General features: G+C 49.4%; 1 protein-coding gene across 6 annotated transcripts in view; it reads right to left on the reverse strand.

Annotated features, from left to right (window-relative positions):
* The window catches only part of CSPP1 (centrosome and spindle pole associated protein 1), a 182,784-nt gene extending 178,467 nt beyond the window's left edge, over positions 1–4,317 (reverse strand). For all 6 annotated transcript variants that reach the window (XM_077810172.1, XM_077810174.1, XM_077810173.1 and 3 more), the window contains exon 1: positions 4,265–4,317. The gene's annotated coding sequence lies outside the window, so the exon portion shown is untranslated. The remainder of the gene's footprint in view (positions 1–4,264) is intronic.
* Between the last annotated feature and the right edge of the window lie 3,969 nt (positions 4,318–8,286).

Genomic DNA, 8,286 nt, shown 5'->3' on the forward strand with positions numbered 1-8,286 from the left:
GCACTTGCCCAGGTTTTTTGGCAGAGCCACTGTTGTCCTCAACCCAGTAAGGCTAACTTGTCCGCGGCACTGTGCCGTGAGGAGCAGGGGGACCATTGTTGCACACAGACAAGCTGCATATGGGCCAGGGCGGAAGCCGCATTGCAGTAGAAGACCCTCCCTTGTTTCCCTGGTCACCCTCAGCAGCGAAAATGTGGGGACAGTGTTCAGTACATGGGCCCCCTGCCGAAGTTGGCTCTCCGCAAGACACAGAAACCCAGAAGACAGTACAGCCAGGAAACAATCAGTCACACTTGACCCTGTGTTTACTCACCATTTTAGGGCTCCCGTGGGTTATGTGCACTCGCTTTGGGACAGGCAAATTATGCCACTGTGATTGCCCTTGAGTACGGGGAAATCATTGCTCTGTCTGGTGTGAACAATGCTGCCTCTGTTAAGTGTTGTATTTTGCCTTTACAGATGCAACCTTGAGATCTCAGCCATCCATTTTATCAATGGCCGAGAGGTTGCAAAGAATCAGGAAGAGGCCACGTAGAAGCAAAGAGGACGTGCTGCATGAAGTCATGCAGCATTCAATTAATGAAAATAAAAAAGTGCAGGAGCAGTGGGAAAGTGAAAGGAGGGTCCGCCAGCTCAATGCGGATCGTCAGCACCAAAGCACAGAGCAGCTGATAAGCATCATGGAGCGCCAAGCAGACTTGACCCAGGCACTCGTAGCCATGCAGGCGGAGCACTACCGTGCCTGCCCCCAACCCCCCCAACAGCCTTTGTCCCAAAACTCCTTCCCTTCTGCCACCATGTCACCTCCAAACCACTTTCCCCAACATCCGGGTTCTTACCGCCACCAGCTGCCTCCAACACCTGTAGCTTCACCACCCAGCCCTGAAAACTACTACCCTTACCCACTGCACTCAACCCCCATCACCATGCAGCATAGCCATCCTGAAGTGCAGCATGCATTGCACAGCACTCCAGACAGGACATACGCAAATCTGTGATTGTACCGTTCCCCATCCCACCCCACCCTACCCCCTTGCCCGTGGTGTTTCCCAAGCAGTTGTGTTGTGTTTCTTTTCAATAAATTGATTTTTTGGCTTTGAAAACATTCTTTATTATTGCATAACATAAAAGAAACCTTTGCCCAGGAAAGCAAGCACTGCAAGTCAGTGTATCATAGGTAGCAAACACAGATTCCTACCGCACTTCACTCCCATGCAGGGAACCCCCCCAGACATTACTGTTGGCTTTCAGCCTCAAATTGCTCCCTTAAGACATCCCTAATCCTTGCAGCCCCACGCTGGGCCCCTCTAATAGCCCTGCTCTCTGGCTGTTCAAATTCAACCTCCAGGTGTTGAACCTCCGAATTCCGTGCATGAGTGAATCTTTCACCCTTCCCCTCACAAATGTTATGGAGGGTGCAGCACGCAGATATAACCATGGGGATGCTGTCATTGGCCAGGTCCAGCTTCCCATACAGAGAGTTCCAGTGACCCTTTAAAGGCCAAAAGCACACTCCACAGTCATTCTGCACTGGCTCAGCCTGTTGTTGAACCGCTCCTTGCTGCTGTCAAGGCTCCCTATGCAGGGTTTCATGAGCCACAGCATCAAAGGATAAGCGGGATCTCCAAGGATCACAATGGGCATTTCGACTTCCCCTACGGTGATCTTCTAGTCTGGGAAAAAAGTCCCAACTTGCAGCTTCCTTAACAGGCCAGTGTTACGAAAGATGCATGCGTCGTGCACCTTTCTGGGCCAGCCTGCGTTAATGTCAATGAAATGCCCACGGTGATCCACAAGCTAGGTGGGCTGGTGCCAGAATTGGAATGCCCGTCCCATCTATCGCCCCTCCGCAGTTAGGAAAACCCATTTGTGTAAAGCCAGCCACAATGTCATGCACGTTACCCGGAGTCACGGTTCTTCTGAGCAGGATGCGATTAATGGCCCTGCAAACTTGCATCAACACGATGCCAACGGTCGACTTCCCCACTCCAAACTGGTTAGCGACCAATTGGTAGCTGTCTGGAGTTGCCAGCTTCCAGATTGCAATAGCCACCCACTTCTCCACCATCAGGGCACCTCTCAATCTCGTGTCCTCGCACCGCAGGGTGGGGGCAAGCTCTTCACACAGTCCCATGAAAGTGGTTTTTCTCATCCGAAAATTCTGCAGCCACTTCTCGTCATCCCAGACTTGCATGACGATGTGATCCCACCATTCAGTGCTTGTTTCCCAAGCCCAAAAGCAGCGTTCCACGGTGGTGAGCATGTCCGTGAATGCCACAAGCAAACTTGTGTCATTTGCATTACTTGAGTCAATATCATCATCAGAGTCCTCACTGTCACTTTGCATCTTAAGGAAGAACTCGACTGCCAAACGTGACGCGCTGGTGAGACTCGTCAGCACATTTCTCAGCAGTTTGGGCTCCATTCCCGCAGACCAAAAGGGAAGACAGAGTGCGCAGAACAAAAACTGTTGAAAGATGGCACCAAATGCGGACAGAAGCAAAGAGAATGTTGGGGTGCGAACCGACGCATCACGGGGTGTTGAGACAGGATGCCCCGCATTCCCCTCCCCCTTCCCACAAGCCACAGCGCCAGAATGGGAAGAGGTGCTCTGTGGGATAGCTGCCCACAATGCACCACTCCCAATGCCGTTGTAAGTGCCACAAATGTGGCCACGCCAATGCACTTGCAGCTGTCAGTGTGACAGACTGCAGCGCTTTCCCTACTGCGCTGTACGAAGGCGGGTTTAACTCACAGCGCTCTACATCTGCAAGTGTAGCCATGCCTTAAGATGTTGTGAAGGCACCTACATGTACACTGTGTCTATTTTATTGTTTATGTGAAGAAGAGTCTCTCCAACATGTTCCCTCTCTCTTTCTCCCCCCCCACATCACTCTTCTCCAATTCCATGCCAGACTTCAAAGGAAGAAAACTGATCAGCAAAATCCAAGCTGATCTCCTGCATTTCTATTTATGTATACAATACTGCCACTACTACAGTACTGCAAGAAGAAAGCTGCTATGAGAAAAGAACACACAATCACAAGTCCCATCAACTCTATTGTAACATCCCCAAGAGGATGGGGGGGGGCGGAGAACAGATACATTCAAAGAAAAAAAAACAAACATGTTTACCACAATTTGATGCCACATTTAGTCACTGCATTTACAGATTATACAGCCACAGAGCTGTTATATTAAAAAGTTATTTTAAATGTTTCAGCAATACTTCCTGTTGTTTTCAAAACGGTCAGCACTTGCCTCCCCACTATTCCTTTGAACAGTAATAAGAATAGCCTCTTCTTTCTGCAGCTCTTCCCATCCGTAAGGTGCTTCCTGCTGGACCTTTTCCCTCCAATTCTCCACTTCTTTTCAAATCTCATCTGAAAATCACTGTTTCCCCCTTTGCCCATATCGCTTAATTTCCCTCTCCCACTGCTACTATATAACTCTGTAAAGCAGTTCAAGATAGGTTTGTATGAAAGGTGCTACCAAAATAAATGTGTATTATACAGCTTTAGATTGATTGTCGTATTGCAAACGAACCCAAAGTTAAATAAATACTTTTAAACAGATGCATGACAGAGTGTCCTACGGGAGATACGAAAGATTAAAATGCCTGGTTATTAAACCACAGAGATACAAATGGCGAAAAACCGACACAGTGTATTAGCGCGGTAAGGGGACAGGCCTCAGCCGGGCTCCGGGGTGAAGCCTGGGGACAGATAAAGCACAGCCCCGCGCAGAGCCAGGGGAGAGCGGCCCGGAGCCAGGACACGCTCCCCGCACACAGAGCGGCGGCCGCGGGCTCTGCCTCTTTAAGACGCTACTCCGCGTTGTTAGGCAACCACGTTACAACAAAAACTGCGGCGGCTTCAGCCTGGGCCTAGCGAGGCCGCTCTCACACGCACCCCAGCACCGTCCCCCTCCCCCCCCACGGAGCGGCACAGACACCACCCCTACCCCCGCCGGAGGGGCGCAGGCTGCCCCGTGCCCCACAGCGGGGCACAGACCCCCAGGGGAGCTCGCCTCTCCCGTCCCGGGGCAGTTCGCGGCGGGGGGCCGCAGCCCCAGACACAAGGCAGCCCCCTTGGAGACCAGACCGCCCGCCCCAGGAGGCAGGTGACGGGCCAGAACTGCCCCCCGCGCAGCCCTGGGAGCCGGGGGTCCCTGCGCCCCGCCCTTCGCCTCAGGAGCCGCCGTCGGGGCCCCGGGACCGGGACCGCTGTCACGCCTGGAGCCAGCCCGCGGCGGCGTCACTCACCGGCTCGCTCCCGGACCCGCTGGGTTTGCAAACGCCAGCTCCCGCCCCGCCTCTCACACTTTACCGCCTCCCCCGGTGCCCTGCCGCAGCCAGGCCGCGCCTGCGCCACCACGAACAGCGCCCCCTGCTGCGTGGGAGTCGGGGCCAGACTCGCTGAGCGGCTGTGTGGAGCCACGTCTCTCTGCTCAGGGCCAGGGAGCCAGTCGCTACTCCTCGGGAGACCCCCGTACACAGGATCCTCCCTCCCCCCCCCCCAACGCAGAGGACCCCTTCCCTCTCGACCCACATAAATCCCACACAGAGCCAGACAAGGCTACTGCACACAAATACTCCATATAGTGGACCCCTTTTCCCCGCTCCCACACAGTGACCCTGTACCCAGACATCCCATAGAGAGGACCCCTTCCTCCTCCCCCCACATAAATCCCACTCACAGGCATCCCATACACAGAGGACCCCCTCCCCACATACTGTACAGACATCCTATACACAGAGGAGCCCTTCCTGCCAACATACACAAGGATCCCCCACACAGATATTTCATACATACTCCTGGCCTCTTCCCACCACATGCATACAAGTGATTCCTCCCACAGACACCCCATACAGAGGACCCCATCATCCCTCCCCACACACAGAGAGAGAGAGAGAGATCACATACACAGAGAACCCTCCTTTCCCTCACAAATGTAGAGGGCCACACACAGAAGTCCATACCTACTGGGATTCCCCATAGGCATAGAATCTCCCCTCCTCCCTCCTCACACAGACTTCATAGACAGAGCGCTCAATCATCAGTAAAATTACTTTAATTTAAAATGAAAGGTATCCCCACAGTGTAAAAGTTGGGAGGAAAATGGTCAGAAAAAAATAAACGTAGCCAGATAGTTTTGTTGGTGACACTGGGCAACATTCTAGGTAACTCGGGAGGGTGGAAGGCCACGAGTGCCGAGGAAGCCCCCCCGCGCTAGGCCCAGACAAACCAAACCCTCTCCATTCCGTGAACTTTCTGTAATCATGCCAGACTATGAGGAAGCTAGTATAAAAACAGAGACAGAAAGCTGCAAAAACAGTTTAGAGCAGACAGCCTGCTCTCAGAGACAGCCTTCAGACAGCTCCAGCCAGGGTAAGCATATAGATAAGAAAGGAATGTTTTGCAGTAGCTTTCTGCAATACAGGAACAGATACAACCAAATAAGGCAGGGCTTACATAATGCTAATGAGGAAACATCTAATTGGCTGCTTTGGCTGTATTATTGTATAGGGCAATAGGTAATTGGTTGTATATGCTTCTGTAGCTAAGTTAGGAAAAAAGGTATAAATTGTATGATGTAATCTGCAGTCGGGGCTGCAGGATTTGAGGCAGCTGTGTCTCCCTGGGCCTGTTTACAGCTGCAAATAAACTCTCTGCTTCTCCACCCCATTGTGATTATTGGGTGACGCACACCGGGCAACGAACCCCTACTGTTGCTTGCCTTGGGCACTCTGTGCCGGCAACAGTTTGATGGAATATCATCTTTCTGAGAAGTTTGTCCTCATCCAGTACTGGGACAAAACCAGATGGAACCTCACAAGCACCATGTGTACAAGGTCATGCGGGCAGGGGTGGGGTGGTGTACTCTTAAAGATGGCACCCCTCTGTGGTGCTCACCAGTATGGTGGGCCTATGTCATTACAGAAGTACCAGAATGACTGATATTCTTGGAACACCTGAGCAGTCACCTTACTTGGAGCACATCGTGGGGAATATGCAGGATGAGCAACTTCATGCACTGGCTGACTGTATTCCAAAAGGTCTTGGAGTCTGGTGATACAAGTCAGGTCTGTCTGCCTGTCATAAATATAAAGGGAAGGGTAAACTAAAATACCCCCTGGCCAGAGGAAAAATCCGCTCACCTGTAAAAGGTTAAGAAGCTAAAGGTAACCTCGCTGGCACCTGACCAAAATGACCAATGAGGAGACAAGATACTTTCAAAAGCTGGGAGGAGGGAGAGAAACAAAGAGTCTGTGTCTGTCTGCATACTACTTTTGCCAGGGATAGAACAGGAATGGAGTCTTAGAACTTTAGTAAGTAATCTAGCTAGGTATGTGTTAGATTATGATTTCATTAAATGGCTGAAAAAAGAGTTGTGCTGAATAGAATGACTATTCCTGTCTGTATGTCTTTTTTGTAACTTAAGGTTTCCCATAGAGAGGGATTCTCTATGTTTTGAATCTAATTACCCTGTAAGGTATCTACCAACCTGATTTTACAGAGGTGATTCCTTTACTTCTATTAAAAGTCTTCTTGTAAGAAAACTAAATGCTTTTTCATTGTTCTAAGATCCAAGGGTTTAGGTCTGTGGTCACCTATGAAAATTGGTGAGGATTTTTACCAAACCTTCCCCAGGAAGTGGGGTGCAAGGGTTGGGAGGATTTTCAGGGGGAAAGATGTGTCCAAACTACGTTTCCCAGTAAACCCAGTTAGAGTTTGGTGGTGGCAGTGGATATTCCAAGGATAAAATTAATTTGTACCTTGGGGAAGTTTTAACCTAAGCTGGTAAAAGTAAGCTTAGGAGGTTTTCATGCAGGTCCCCACATCTGTACCCTAGAGTTCAGAGTGGGGAAGGAACTTTGACACTGCCAATGCACCAAAGGGGACTCCACCACCTGCACACGAAACTATGGATTGTGAAGTAAAAGTTCTGTTGGAAGGTCTTTTTTCCCCCTCAGCGTCTGTTACATAGCTGATTTCTGAGACCAGCTTCCAGATCCTGAGGGGGTTCTGGTAAAAGAATGTCAGCTCAGAGTGGGCTTTGGGGCCACCCCTTGGGTGGAAATAAAAGAGCTGCCTATTGTATTGGAGCCCTTGGAAGTGGGAGAGGAAGACATGTGACAGCATATTCCATGCTGGACAAAGTCCTCTGGGTAAGGGCTATGTCTATTTGTAAAATGTCATGCACAGCTAGATCCTAATCACACAGTGGGCTCTCTGCACATGGGACTTCCTGCTCATGGAAAGCCTGAGTTAATAAAATGGGACATGATGAAAATGCAAATGTCTGGTTGTGAGCATCTGATTGCAGAATCAGAGTCCTACAGTGCATCCGTATAAGGTTCCAATCCTGCTTCTGCATCCACGTGGGAGGACTCCTGTGCCCAGGCAGAGCTCCACTGATTTCTACAGGGTCATTCTGCATTAATTCAGTTACTGGATTGGGGTTTAAGGCTGTAAAATAAAGTTTGACAACAAAATTAAATTTATTTAATGTTATGATTCATGTTACTTATTTCTGTCTCTCATATTTTATGAATTTTTGGGCCCTTGAGATGAGATATAGGAAGGGGAGGGATGGGAGAGTCTCCACTCTCCATGTCATATGGAAACAATATTTGCAGGAGAAGCTCTTTCAGTGTAAAGAGTGGAAGTAGAGAGGCCAATCTGACAAAAAAATATTGACGAAGTTCTCATTCTTGATTTTTACTCCTACTTTCTTTTTTATAACAAACTGCAAGCACAACTCCCCTCCCCCCCCCATAAATCACAATTGTGAAAACACTGCAATGAGAGTTGATTTACAAATGTTTTGTGATGGGCATAATTTTTCTGTTGTCAGAAAGGTCCGTGATTACTATGCCTCCCCTTCTGCAGTCACATACCTGTGATCATTCTAGAACAGAGATTATTAAGAAGATAGTTGTGGATGGGTTATTACCTGCTGTCCTGCTGGTAATAGCTCACCTTATCTGATCACTCTCGTTACAGTGTGTATGGTAACACCCATTGTTTCATGTTCTCTGTGTGTATATATATCTTCCCACTGTATTTTTCACTGAATGCATCCGATGAAGTGAGCTGTAGCTCACAAAAGCTTATGCTCAAATAAATTTGTTAGTCTCTAAGGTGCCCCAAGTCCTCCTTTTCTTTTTGCGGATACAGACTAACACAACTGCTACTCTGATTCCTCCTTCAGTTACTTTCACCCCATGCAAGTTACACCTCTCCAAGCAACTTAAATTCATGGGATAAGTGAAGTAGCTGC

This window comes from Eretmochelys imbricata, chromosome 2, assembly GCF_965152235.1.
Source record: "Eretmochelys imbricata isolate rEreImb1 chromosome 2, rEreImb1.hap1, whole genome shotgun sequence".
NCBI classification, from domain to species: Eukaryota; Metazoa; Chordata; order Testudines; family Cheloniidae; genus Eretmochelys; species Eretmochelys imbricata.